The sequence below is a fragment of the Hyla sarda genome, chromosome 9 (genome assembly GCF_029499605.1).
Source record: "Hyla sarda isolate aHylSar1 chromosome 9, aHylSar1.hap1, whole genome shotgun sequence".
In the NCBI taxonomy this organism is placed as follows: Eukaryota; Metazoa; Chordata; class Amphibia; order Anura; family Hylidae; genus Hyla; species Hyla sarda.
The window spans coordinates 26,232,617-26,247,608 of record NC_079197.1 but is presented as its reverse complement, the minus strand read 5'-3'; the positions used below and the strand labels follow the sequence as shown (position 1 = coordinate 26,247,608).

At 42.7% G+C, this 14,992-nt stretch overlaps 1 protein-coding gene across 1 annotated transcript in view; it reads left to right on the top strand.

Annotated features, from left to right (window-relative positions):
* Window positions 1–3,953: 3,953 nt before the first annotated feature.
* LOC130291676 (extracellular matrix protein 2-like) overlaps window positions 3,954–14,992 on the top strand; it is a 100,993-nt gene continuing 89,954 nt past the window's right edge. The window contains exon 1 of the mRNA XM_056540757.1: window positions 3,954–4,104. The gene's annotated coding sequence lies outside the window, so the exon portion shown is untranslated. The remainder of the gene's footprint in view (window positions 4,105–14,992) is intronic.

The following is a 14,992-nucleotide window of genomic DNA, read 5'->3' as shown; positions in this document are numbered from 1 at the left end:
GCTTAGTTAATATGGAGGGGGGGGGGGGGGCTATCTATTACCTACCTACCTAATATTGTGGGCTACTTATCTGCCTAGCTAGTATAGGGGAGGTTAACTACCTAGCTAATAGTAAGTATAGAACTCTATTTATCCACAATGTGGGGGGTTTACCTATCTACACATGCGGGTGGGTCTACCCAACTGTTTGGGGACACAACTGAAGACTATATCAGGGTACAAAGGTGGAACATAACTGTATGCAAGCAAAAAAAAAGGGGGGACTATTACATTTTGCACTACTACTGTGTGGGGGACTAAGGGGGACATTATTGTTTTTTGGGGCACTATGGGTGTGGAAAAGGTCTTGGCTAGAAGAAGTCTTTAATGGTGGTCTGGGCTAGATGTAGATAAGAAAGGAGGAAAAAACTATGATCAGAGAAGACCCCCACCTGTGAGTCACTAGACGTAACTGCACTGTAATCACTTTAGGGTCACTATATGGGTAGGTTATATTGGTGCTTGTATAGTAGTAACATACACCTATACCAGCTGATAAGTGAGGGTGGCTTGTTCCGATTGGGGGGCCACCAAACTGTATTTTTGCCCTCAGTGCAGGAAAGCCTAGCTATGCCTCTGCACAGTTAAACAGTGTATGAATAAATACAACATACAGTGACCATAACCTGCTACTTTCCTAAATAACATTGACCAGTAAATAAACTAGGGAATATGAGTGGACTTCATCCTCTGCAACCATCTGTCGATAAGTCTGAACAAAGAGAATAGGGGGGCAAGAAGAAGGGCAAGTGGCACTCTCTTCGGTGGAGAAAAGTCATGTGCCTTTGCCACCATGCCAGTTACACAACCCTAAGGCCAGCAATACGCAGTTGTAGCGGTATTCAATGTCCAACCGGAGATGTAACTTGAAGCTTCTGGCTGGATGCAAAACCTGTCACAGGGCCATCCTAATAGGATAATGTGGGAAGATTTTGGTGCAAGTCTCGGCTCTGTAGGATATTAAGTTCGCACAATAAAGTTGTTAATACATTGCCATGTATATCTCAGCCCCAGTACCAGGATAGAGGCAGGAGGGAGGCATACAAAGGGGGAAGAAAATTACATAAACTATTTCAGAGAAAAATGAGTCCTTAATTTAAACCAGACTTCAGACTTTGCAATATGATTCTGAAGGCAAACAAAATGTAAGATGGTTTTTATTATTGAGCATTCCCAGGTTAACAAAAACAGGAAAAGAGGAGGGGAAATAAAAAGCTGGCATGGCTCTGGCGAGCCAAAAATAAGAAAATTATTACAGATTTACTCTCATTCTTTTTCGGTGGTAATTTTTTACATAATATACCGTATTTTTCGCCCTATAGGACGCACCGGCGTAGAAGACGCACCCAATTTATAGGTGCAAAATCAAAAAAAATAAAGATTTTGAACCCAATAGTGGTCTTCAACCTGCGGACCTCCAGATTTTGCTAAACTACAATTCCCAGCATGCCCGGACAGCCGTTGGCTGTCCGGGCATGCTGGGAGTTGTAGTTTTGCAACATCTGGAGGTCCGCAGATTGAAGACCACTGCATAGGAGGTAATACTCATGTGTCCCCGCCGCTCCGGACCCGTCACCGCTGCCCTGGATGTCGCTCCATCGCTGTCGCCGTGTCCCCGTCGCTCCGGAACGTCTTTGCTGCCGGCCGGGTATCCTTGGTCTCCGTCGCCGCCATCACGTCGTTACATACGCCGACGCACGTACGCGACGACGTGATGACGAGGAAGGAGAGCGCCGGCCATACAGGGGATCCCTGAACGGAGAAGACACCGAGGAGGCAGGTAAGGTCCCTCCCGGTGTCCTGTAAGCACTAACCCGGTGAAATCGCGGCGGTCCCAAACAGCCCGACTGAACAGCCGGGTTAGTGTCACTTTCCCTTCAGACGCGGCGGTCAGCTTTGATCGCCGTGTCTGAAGGGTTAATACAGGGCATCACCGCGATCGGTGATGTCCTGTATTAGCCGCGGGGTCCCGGCCGTTGATGGCCGCAGAGACCGCCGCGATAGGGGTGTATTCGCCGTATAAGACGCACCGACTTTTTCCCCCCAGTTTTGGGGAAGAAAAAGTGCGTCTTATACGGCGAAAAATACGGTACATATTAGGAAAATTTACAGAACCTGAAATGAAAAGAAAACATGTAGCACTGAGATTATAACCGGGATGTGTCCCAGGAGCAATGGAGCAGAGATAATGTCCTATGCATGGGACCAGTGCCTGATTTATTATAGGGACAGAGATTATGAGATTATTACCTTCACGTGCACATGTTTACATTAATACTGCCACATGGACATTCATAGAGACTAAAGGGGAAACTGTGGTGGCCCAGCACAGCTGTACTAGTTGCCTTGCTCTTACCGTCAAACTTGGACAGTCAAACTGTATGCCTACAGGAAAGAAGGTGTATTGGAAAACACGGTGGGTGAGGAAGGATTAAAGCGCTGTCCCACATCCATGGTAAGAAAAATCATTTTTATTTCTATTCCTTTAAGGTTGAACATGTAACGCGTTTCAAGGGCGAGCTGCCCTCTTCATCAGACATGTGAATGCAGTAGAGGTAAGTCAGTTTAAATACATCACAGGAAATTACATCACTTACAGGAACACCTGATACAGTTTTTAAAAAACATCTTACACATTAGGGACATGTGAAAGAATCTCAGAAAACCAAATACAAAGAATGTGCATGCAATATACAAAATAAGTAATAATAATAATAAATAAAAAAATAAAATGATTGTTTCTTTTTTTTTTCTTTTTCTTCCTTTCCCTTTCATATTGGAGCGCTCTTTCATTCTTTTTTTTAAACTGTATGCTGAGGCCTAGATCTCTGTGTTTACCACTTTTTTAAATAAAGCCCCCAGAACGGACCAAATGGGAGTGGAGGGGGCCCATGACAGGGGATGTTTGAGAGCATAGGAAGGTAGGGAGTGAAAGAGTTAAGGTAGAAGAGGTAGGTCAGGACCAGGAGGGGATAGATTGGCCTCTAAGGGAGGGGTTAAAAGGGGGTGAGGAGGAGTCAGTGGATGAGGCGCCGGGGTTAGAGTTTACGCCCGCCAGCCTGCTTGGTGTTCCTTGGGAACACTTACTGGGTTTGTGGTTGCTTGGGTATTTTTCTTTGTCACAGTGGCAGGAGATAGAGGGGGACTTGGAGGCACTTTAGAGAAGGAGGCAGAGCAGCGGAGACAACGGTATGGTTGGGCTGGTGACGGTACCCAGTTGGTCGTATGAGGTGCCCTTGGGTCAGGGGCTGGACGACCAAAGGCAAAGTAGGAGACCAGAAGAAGCCGAGCTGCCTTTAAGTCCCCTTCTGCTAGTATTACTCTTATTACATAATTATTGCACTGTTTAAATTGTTTACATGGTTTTCTCTGGTTATTTATTAAACTGTTTTATGTTATATATAGATTTTGTTATTAAATAAAAGTGGGCCGTTGTTGCCTTTTCCACCAAGAATTTGGTTTTAATGAAGGAGTAAGGGTTAGGGGTAATTTGGCCCACACTGGATCCATACGATCCCCTATTCATGTATAGTCATATAGAAATATACAATAGTCCCTCAAGTTACAATATTAATTGGTTCCAGGACAACCATTGTATTTTGAGACCATCGTATGTTGAGACCATAACTCTATGGAAACCTGGTAAATGGTTCTGAAGCCACCAAAATGTCACCCATAAATAGGAAAAAGTGAGAATTAAAGAAAAATAAGTAGATAACTAATATAGATAAAGCAAATTCTGACACATAAAATTAAGAAAGAACTGCTGGGAGCTGTAAATCACTGTCTATGTCAGGGGTCTATGGCGGCCCTCCAGATATTGAAAAACTTCAACTCCCAGCATGCCTTGACATGCCCAAACAGCTGTTGGCTGCAGTTAATGGCTGTCAGGCATGCTGGGAGTTGAAGTTTTGTAACATCTGGAGGGCTGCCAGTTTGAGACCCCTGGTCTATGTAGAGGACAGGAGCTTCTTCAGGGTCCTGTACAGTACACACAATGTCCTAAAAAAGTAAAATGGAGCCGTCCTCACCTGGTCTCCAAAGGAGCAGCTAACTGTGGCACAGGTAAAGAGTAGTAAAGGACATGTTTTACCTCCCTGTACTGTAGGGGGCGCTACCAGCCAGCCAGTCAGTGCATGTGTGGTGAGCCACTGTGAATGACGGGACCACGGGGTGTAGCAGTGTAGGTGGGTGGGGCAGAAAGTATTAACCCCAGGGGCAAGGTGTTATTAACCCCTAGTGTTCGTGACGCCAGAGGGGTTTTTGGGAACCCCCCCAACGATATCTTCGCTATCCAAATGGCTAGGCAGTGAAATGAGAGGCCACGACCAGGTTATGGTTTAAATGAGGCTTTACTGAGGCAGTTGTTATAGTCTCTACAGCTCGGCCTGAATCCCAGAGAGGTGGCCAGGAACACAGAAGGACCCCGCAGCTTGCTGGGACAAATTATACTTGTAATAGACATGAGATAATTGACTTTAGGCTTGACTGAACTGTAGATTGCGACAGCAGAAATAGACTTGACTTACTGGAAGTGACTGTAGATTTGAGGTCTCCCAGGTAGCTTGACACTAGCACTGAGACATCTGGTCTCTCTGTTCCTCAGCAGCAAAAGAGGCAGATTGCAGCACCTCCCTTCCTTATAAAAGGGGGCTGAACTAGAAGCCCATAGGTCAAGCTGCGGGTCATGTGTTAAGCTGCTGACTCTCTGGTAACATGTGATAATATCATGTGAACATATCATGTGACCTCTCAAAGGTCCTTTAGACAATTACATTAGTCCTCCAAAGGTCCTTTATACTGTCTATACATTAGCATATTGACTCTATACCTATTACAATAAACAACATTGTACTAACAGCAGAGGAGACACTGCAGGAGAGCCCCAGGTCACTGAGGGACTCAACCTGACAGGGCCTAAGTGTAGTACAGGACTGTGTTCTGTACTGGGACATTACACATGCAGTTCAGTAATACAGGTGTTTCACCAGTAAAATGCCAATTCTGATTGGTCGGGTCTTCCAGACATTGACACGTTTCACAGATCTGGACTGTGCGTAGCATTGTATGTTACAATGATCGAGAAAAGACCATTGTATGTTGAAACTATTGTATGTTCAGGCCATTGCAAGTTGAGAAAACACTGTATGTATTTATATGTGTATATATATATATATATATATATATATATAAAGTGTGCTGTACATAGTAATTCACCTGTTTCTCTAGTAAATCTCCATTGACATTGCGCCACCAGGCAGTTAAGTCAGTTCTACTGGGTTATAGAAGAGAGACTAATGGACTGCCAAGGTACTGATAATATCGCAATTTGTGGAATATACTTCTGCTGTAGGAAACAACATCTCCAGATAGAACCAAGAAAACAACCTTTAAAGAGTCACACCATACAGAAATCTATTCCTGAGGAGGAAATTCTACAATACTGGGGTGCCCAAGGAATGGACGGAATGTGCTGGGAGGGGACGTCACAGTCCATTGCAAACTCTCGGGGAGAAGACCGTCACTTTAAGTGCTCTGAGTCATATCCTGCTGCTTAGTCTAGCGAGGACGGCATTCATATGGATTTATACTACTGCTGGGATCCTGTGATACAAATGGAAAAGGTTGCAAAGACTAGACAGGAAAGACGAGCAAAGAGGCTCTACTGGAAAAAGAGAGGGGCGCGGGCTTCATTGTGTAGGTAGATCTGTAAGAAATCATAAGAAATATCAATCTATCATGGAAGGACACACATTTTAGGGGTTGCCAGCTTTACACAATCCCTATTAGGCTAAGTGTACATGGCTGTTGTGCTCCGACCCAGTCAGGGTGACACAATTGACACCACTGAGTCCGACGAACCCATTGGCTTGAATGGGGTCTGTCAGTCGTAAGGTTTATTTTACAGGAGTTAAGCGGAGAAAATAAATAGGACATGTACATTTTTTTTCTCTGCTCAACGCCCGTCTCTCCAATGGACTGGCCCAGAGATCAGCTGTGTTCTGTAGGGAAGACAGGCCAGATTTCCAAATACACAGCAGCAAATCCATACTGCACACCTGCAGCAATTTTTTTTAGTACAAAGTGGATGTGGTGTTCAAAAATTCCACATGGAATTCTAAGCATAGTGAGGATTTTTATGTCTGCAGTATGCTCATCCTGTTAAGTCAAATCCATGGCAAATCTGCAAAAAATAAATAAATAAATAAATTATATATGTACAGTGTATATATATATATATATATATATATATATATATATATATATATAGAAGGTGTTCAGTTCCAGTAAATAAGTATCGTAAGTCATATCGGTAGTAGAGAAATAATTGAACTGGCACTCACCTCTCCTAGAACCTTCAGTGTCTTTGTTACATCAGATGAGCTTGCCAGGGACACATCGATAGACACACCGGGGCTCTCAGAGGTGACAGCCGTTTTGTACATCTGTCGATATCTCCCCACAAGCTCGTCTGATGTCATAAAAACATGAAAGATGCCAGGAGCGGTGAGTGCCGATTCATTCATTTCTCTACTACCTTTTCTCTACTAAGTATAACACAGTGAATCAGTTTTAGCTTGAGTGTGGAAGCCCTTAAAGAGACACTATTCTGTACTTTGACATTAGCTCTCCAATCTGCAGTGCTTGCGGGGACTAGGAAGCCTCTCCAGTAGCAGAATAAGGCATTGCACAATATACAAGTATTTATCAGCTCTCTGATGGTTTCTTGGCTCTCTTTCACATCTTAATCTTCCAGTTTTTGCACGGTCAGCCTCTTGTGATTGCAAAATTGGAACTTTTTTTTTAGATGTTTCCTAATCAAATTACTAGAAAAAGCAATTGGAAACTCTGTGTATTCTGAACCTACACATGTGATCGTATTGTAACGATATGTGTAGTTAAAGCGGTATTCCACCCCTAGACATCTTATCCCCTATCTAAAGGATAGGGGATAAGATGTCTGATCGCAGGGGACCCCCGCAATATAGCACGCAGCACCCACCTGTTACTGCTCCGGAAGCGCTGGAGGATCTGGCTCCCGACCACGGGGACGTAAGATCGTGACGTCACGACTCCGCCCCGTGTGACATAACACCCCGCCCCCTCAATGCAAGTCTATGGGAGGGGGCGTGATGCCCCCTCCCATAGACTTGCATTGAGGGGGCGGGGCGTGACGTCACATGGGGGCGGAGTCGTGACGTCACGATACATGTATCCCTACATATTTTCTGCTAGGGATACAATCACCATTAACCTTCTAAGTCTCCCAGACTCTTACATTTTTCCCTGCACAGCAGTGTTGGCAAGTCCTTTTCACTTAAAAGGGGCCCCACTGCAGTTCCCCGCATAGCCTGGTGAATAGTGGGCACTATGCATGGGAAAACAGTGGGCTTGGGGATCCCAGTTGTCTAAACTCCACTGATCATGAACTGATGGTGCACTATCCCACCGCGTGATTTCTAGCACAACATGGCTGTCGGACAAATCAACTCCCCCCCAATATTGCATTTTGTTGCTGTTCAGTTATGTTATATGAATATTTTGCAATATTTTGTAACATGACCAGAGCCATCCCAGAAGGGTAGGGTCACACGTAGTGTATTTTGCTGCGTAATTTCTTACCCCCCTCCCCCAAGCCAATAGGTAACAAAATCATCTGCGTATTCCGCTACCCATTGACTTCAATGGGTAGGAAAATATGCAGCAAAATATGGCGCGTGTGACCTTACCCTTAGGGTTGAAATCCCTGCAAGGTGGGAGGTCCCTTCTCAGTCAACCCATCCCCTCAGAAAGGGTTGTCCCATTAAGTTAAATAGGTCTAAACCGATATATTTGTAATAATAATACGTATCTCTAATCAACAAGATTATTTTGAAAATGTACTGTTTGAGAGATATAGACGTACTAATCCCCCATTGTTTTAATAAATTGCCGACCTTGGCTATGACCTACTAAGATGGTCAGTTCAACTGCAGTCTCGTGAAAGTACTTGCTGCTGGTCTCCACTGTGCATGTAAGCAAGGGGGATTGTGGGAAAGTGTGCGGTCTGTTGCTTGGGAAGAAACCAGCAGGTAATCAGATCCATAAGGGAGAAGAACTGTATACAGGGAAGTAAGTTATTTTACTTAAAAGCAGGACATTTGTACTCCTTCAGATATATATGTTTGTGGCACACATCTGACTTTACCAGCCATGTGGAAAACCCCCTTTACGCTGAAAAGTAAATTTACTGTCTGTAAAGAGGAACAGTTAGTCAGTGTAGAGTTCGGTTCAGTAGAGGAGTTGAGAGTTTAAGGCTAGGTTCAGACTACGGAATTTCCGACAGAAATTCAGACGTAAAATTTCCGTCAGAAATTCCGCTTGCTAAAATGTCTAGTGTAGTGAATGGTTTTCCGTTCACAAATTCACACTTCGGAATTTGTGAAGCGGAAAATCCGCTTTGAAAATCTGCTTGGAAATTTCCGCCTGAAGAAAGGCAGTGCTCTTTCTTCAGGCGGAAATCCGCGCGAAACACATTGCAGTCTATGGGAGACTGCAGTGTCCGCGCGGTCCTAGCGCCGACTAATTCAGTCGGCGCAGGCGGAACTCGGAATCTCCGGGCGGAAATTTTCTGCCCGGAGATTCCGTAGTCTGAACCTAGCCTAAGGGTTTATTCACATGCCAGAATTTCCACTTGTGGAATTCCGCCTCAAATTAAAGCCCATAGACTGCTATGGGATTTCGCACTCCCATTCACACTTCTGAATTTCCACTTGCGGAATTCCGCCAACGGAATTCCGCAAGCGGATATTCAGAAGTGGGAATGGTAGTGCGGAATCCCATAGAAGTCTATGGGCTTTAATTTGAGGCGGAATTCCGCAAGCTGAAATTCGGAAGTGTGAATAGGAGTGCGGAATCCCATTAAAGTCTATGGGCTTTAATTTGAGGCAGAATTCCGCAAGCGGAAATTCTGCTGTGTGAATAGGCCCCTTAGAATTTCCGCTTGTGAAATTCTGCCTCAAATGAAAGCCCAAAAGACTTCTATGGGATTCCACACTTCCAAATTTCTGCACGAATTCCGCACCAATTCCACACAAAATCCATACAAGCCAGAAACCACCCAAGGAAGCGGAATTGGGGCGGAAATTCCAATAGACCCTTAGAGTTAGTGTTGAGTTAGTGTAGTGTAGTGCACAGTCTAGAAACACTGGGTGCTGTGGGACGTTAGCCTAGTGAAAATTACCAGTAACCTAGGAGAACCAGTCCAGTCTAAAGGTGTCTACATATATTTTAGACCATCCTCTATATAGTTTGCCAAAGGTTGAGAGGATCACATTAGTCTTTAGAGTCAGCAAGGAGAAGTTGTACATTGTACCTTAATGCACTGTAGGACCTGTTAGGGCTTTAGGCCGGGCCTGGCCATTATAGTGGTAGAGGTGAATACAACTATCCTGAGGTTTCGGGAGCCAAACGGTGCCCATCAGTAATCCCTTATGGGAAATCTTGGTCTGTGAGAAATGTATCTGCCGAAAGACTGATCAGAAGAGACTAAAGGACCCCCATACAAGATACCAATTTACTACCACGATAAATCCTTGAAAGCTGGGGATTTTTGCTAAAATCTGCATTTTCTACCGTGCCAACATACTGTTAAATGTGTGTTACCTTTATTAGAGAGAAATAAAGGAGAGACAGCGTTTTCAATTCATCCTTTGTCAATGTGGCCATTTTTCCTCCCTTACCATCTACACTACACTCGACATCTTCAGACCTGCTAAAGCCCTATGGGAACAGAGAAAATCTTTGGGAACCCCTAAAGCCCATAAATATGACATAGCTGTGGTACCATAAGGTCCAGCCTGGCAGCAGATTCAACATACTGCAGAGTGGTGTTCTGTTTGGGCCAGCCAGGTTGTGTACTGCAATGGCACACAATTTGACCTGCTATTACTTTATGGGATGGGAATACCTCTTTAATAAATTGTCCGCTTTGGGCAATCACTTTCTATTAAAAGGGTTATCTGATCAGTGGGCTTTCTACAGCTGGGGCCACTAGTGATCAAATCTGTGACAGTAGTAATGTAGTGTTTAATTCAGCGCCACTGCAGACGAAATGACAAATCAAATAGTTCTCATTGAAGTCAATGGGTTGTTTCTGTAATGCATATAGAAACATAGAATGTGTCGGCAGATAAGAAATATTTGGCCCATCTAGTCTGCCCAATTATCTGAATCCTATCAATAGTCCCTGGCCCTATAGAAGGATAGCCTTATACCTATCTCTATCTTATATGAAGTATAGCCTTATACCTATCTCTATCTTATATGAAGGGTAGCCTTATACCTATCTCTCTCTTATATGAAGGATAGCCTTATACCTATCCCTATCTTATATGAAGGATAGCCTTATACCTATCTCTATCTTATATGAAGGATAGCCTTATACCTATCTCTATCTTATATGAAGGATAGCCTTATGCCTATCTCTATCCTATATGAAGTATAGCCTTATACCTATCTCTATCTTATATGAAAGATAGTCTTATACCTTTCTCTATCTTATATGAAGGATAGCCTTATACCTATCTCTATCTTATATGAAGGATAGCCTTATACCTATCTCTATCTTACATGAAGGATAGCCTTATGCCTATCTCTATCTTATATGAAGGATAGCCTTATGCCTATCCCATGCATGCTTAAACTCCTTCACTGTATTTGCAGCAACCACTTCTGCAGGAAGTCTATTCCATGCATCCACTACTCTCTCAGTAAAGTAATACTTCCTGATATTACTGCAGAAACCTTTCCCCTCTAATTTAAAAGGATGCCCTCTTGTGGTAGTTTTTCTTCTTTTAAATATGCTCTCCTCCTTTACCGTGTTGATTCCCTTTATGTATTTAACATTTCCTATCATATCCCCTCTGTCTCTTCTTCTTCTGTACATGTTAAGGTCCTTTAATCTTTCCTGGTAAGTTTTATCCTGCAATCCATGTACTAGTTTAGTATCTTCTCTGAACTCTCTCTAGAGTATCTATATCCTTTTGGAGATACGGCCTCCAGTACTGCGCACAATACTCCAAGTGAGGTCTCACCAGTGTCCTGTACAGCGGCATAAGCACTTCTCTCTTTCTACTGCTTATACCTCTCCCTATACATCCAAGCATTCTGCTAGCGTTTCCTGTTGCTCTATTACATTGTCTTCCTACCGTTAAGTCTTCTGAAATAATTACTCCTAAATCCCTTTCCTCCGATACTGAGATCAGGACTGTGTCAAATATTCTATATTCTGCCCGAGGGTTTATACGCCCCAGGTGCATTATATCCACAGAATCCAAGTTTCAGTTGCCAAAGTTCTGACCATTCTTCTAGTTTTCCTAAATTCTTTTCCATTTGGCATATCCCTCCAGGAACATCAACCCTGTTACATATCTTTGTGTCATCTGCATAGAGACCAAGACCTTACCATCAAGACCTTCTGCGATATCAATAATGAAGATATTAAACCAAATTGGTCCTACTACAGATCCCTGAGGTCCCCACTGGTAACAAGACCGTGCTCTGAATATTCTCCATTGACTACAACCCTCTGTTGTCTGTCACTAAGCCACTGCCTAATCCACTCAACAATATGGGAGTCCAAGCTCAATGACTGCAGTTTATTGATAATTCTTTATCCTTTTTTTCAGTAAAAAAAATGTACAGAAGTATTCATTAAGGCGGTCGGCTAGCCCTTTATTCTCTTCTACATACCTTACTTCCTTTGTTTTTAATTTAGTTATTCCTTGCTTTAATTTCCTTTTTTGATTTATATATCTGAAGAATGTCTCATCCCCTTTTTTCACAGACTGAGCTATTTTTTCTTCTGCCTGCGCTTTTGAAGTTCTTATAACTTGCTTGGCCTCTTTCTGCCTAATCTTATTGATTTCCCTATCTTCATTCTTCTGGGTTTTTTGATAATTACTAAATGCTAGCTTTTAGTTTTTATGATTTTTGCCACTTCTGCTGAGTACCAGAGTGGTCTGTTTCTTTTTCTGCTTTTACTGACAAGTCTATTGCAGTTTTCTATTGCCTTCAATAATGCATCTTTTAAGTAGTCCCATTTCTTCTGGACTCCATGTAATCCATTCCAGTCTGATAGGGACTCATTTATGACTAATCTCATTTTTGAAAAGTCTGTTTTTCTAAAATCTAAAACTTTTGTTTTTGTGTGGTGTGATTCCTCCACTGTTCTTATATTAAACCACACTGATTGGTGATCGCTAGATCGCAAGCTTTCGCCTACATTAACATCATATACCAAATCCCCATTTGTGAATACCCAATCCAAAATGGCTTCCCTCTGGGTTGGCTCCTCAACCACTTGTTGTAGAGATAATGCCAGTAGGGAACTTAGAATATCTGTACTCCTGGCAGAACTTGCTATTTTGGTTTTCCAGTTATTATCCAGAAGATTGAAATCTCCCTTAACGATAACTTCTCCTTTCATTGTCATTTTAGCTATTTCCTCAACTAATAGATCATCTAATTCTTTAACTTGGCCAGGTGGTCTATATATCACACCTACACGAGTTACTGCATGATTACCAAACTACAATGTAACCAAACTGACTCTATGTTGGCCTCACTAACTTGTATTAGGCTAGATTTTATGCTATCTTTCATATACAGGGCCACTCCTCCTCCTTTCTTGCTTTCTCTGTCTCTTCTGTATAAAGAGTATCCTGGTATGGTTATGTCCCAGTCATTACTTTCATTAAACCATGTCTCAGTAACAGCCACTAAATCTACATTCTCAGATGCCATTATTGACCCAAGTTCATTAATTTTATTACCTAAACTGTGAGGACAGGACAGGACTCGAAATTAAGAAATGAGCTTGTCATTTCTTAACCTCTATGCTACTGACATGTTCTGGCATTGTTTACAGGGGGCAATTGGACTCATGGATTTAAACTCTTCCCCCCTTCCTAGTTTAAATACTCCTAAGCAAATTCTTGGAATTGTTCACTGAGTACATTTGTTCCTCTGAGATGCAAACCATCTTTTTTTTACAGTTCCTTTCTATTCCAAGTAGAGCTATCATGAGAGACAACGCCAAATCCTTGCTCTTGACACCATTTACTAAGCCATAAATTGAACTCGTTATGCACAGGCAGAACTTCAGAAAATGAAACAGTGGATGCAAAATCCTGTACATCATTACCAAGTGTAATAGAAGATTCCTTCACCTCTAAACCTCCATTGCAAGCCAGATTATTTGTCCCTAGATGGACATGAATATCCAAGTCGCCTTCCTGCTTTGCTTGCTTAACAATATTAAGAATACGTCTATCTCTTCTAGCTGTAGCACCAGGGAGACATCTCACAGAACAATTTTCCCTAAGCTCCACACTTATTATGATTGATTCACCCAGCAACAGCTGCTTCCTTTCAGACTTCACTTTATCTTTTTTGTCCTTGGCTGCAGTCTTGCATACATTAGACATAGGAGTCGATGGTTCCTCACTTTTTGCGCTTGAGCCAATATCCATGTTGCCCTTACATTCTGAGAGTGCATAATGAGTGAGTTGAGATGAGATTTCTGAATGGGGACCCCCGTTTTATTAAGTCTAACCCCTGTAAAAATGGATTTCCTAGTTCCTGGTTTAATTTTCATTATGAACAATCCTGAACATTGCCTCATTACCTTTCTTCACCCATTTGTGTACACAGTGTTAACATAATTTTATCAATTGTTCCAAAAAGTATTGTGAATTGTGAGTTTATAAGAATGCTTCCATGAGCCAACCCTCCACCAATCTTACACTGAAGGCTTATGTTGAAGGAATACCTAGAATGTATCCAGTCATTACAACAGGACACTACTGAAGTTTTTAAAGGGGCCGTCCAGCCAAAAACAGCTTATTCCCTATCCCAGCGGTCAGACCCCTCACAATCTAAAGAATGGGGCCCAGGTTCTCAGCAAGTCCTGGTGCTGCAGACACCTCATCATCCATTAATTTCTATGGGAGTGGCAAAGATACCAAAGTGCAGAGATCTCAGGTGCTCCGTTAATTGTGAATGCAGCTCCAGGATGGACAGAGAGCCAGGACCCCGTTCTGGAGATTATGGTGGGTCTGACCACTGGAACCCCCATGATCAGACACTTATCTTCTATTGAGTGGATAACCCTTTTAAGGCCCCAATAACCTCTCGAAAAGATTGACTAATGTATTTTGGGGCTACCCACATTTCCCCTGACAGATGACGTACAGTAATTGTAAGGAAAGGATCTGGCATGTTGGATCTGAGTTATGTGTAATTATATGAAATGATTTGGAAAAAGTATTGAACACAAAGAAAGGATGATGCAAAAAGGCCTGGAAAACCAAGACAACAGTTGAAATCTATCAGTAATTAAAAAGCAATCCAGCCCCTCGTCAGTGCAAATTACTATCCGCTGGTTCAGTCCTAACTGATGGCTGCAAAAAAGTCTCATTGCCCAGGTGTCACACAAGACACATCTCATGATGGGTAAAAGTAAAGAGCTGTCTCAAGACCTTCACAACCTACTTGTTGTAAAACTTAACAATGACGTTGGTTACAGGTGCATTTGTAAGCTTCTGAATGTTGCAGTGAGCACTGTTGGGGTTATTATATGGAAGTGGAAAGAAAATCACTTTACCATAAATTTGCCCCAACCAGTTGCTCCTCACAAGATGACTGAAAGAGAAGTGAAAAGAATTATCAGAAGACTTGTCGAAGATCCAATGACACTTGTGGAGAGCTTCAAAAAGACCAGGAATTAACGGGTGCTGTTGTCTCAAAGAAACATAAAAAAAATGGTGACGTGTTCAATATTTATTTGTATGTATACAATATCAAAACTGTGACCCCCCGACCTACGATGGCCCCGACATACGATCATTTCAACATTCGATGGCCTCTCAGAGGCCATCGCATGTTGAAGGCAGCATCAACATACAATGCT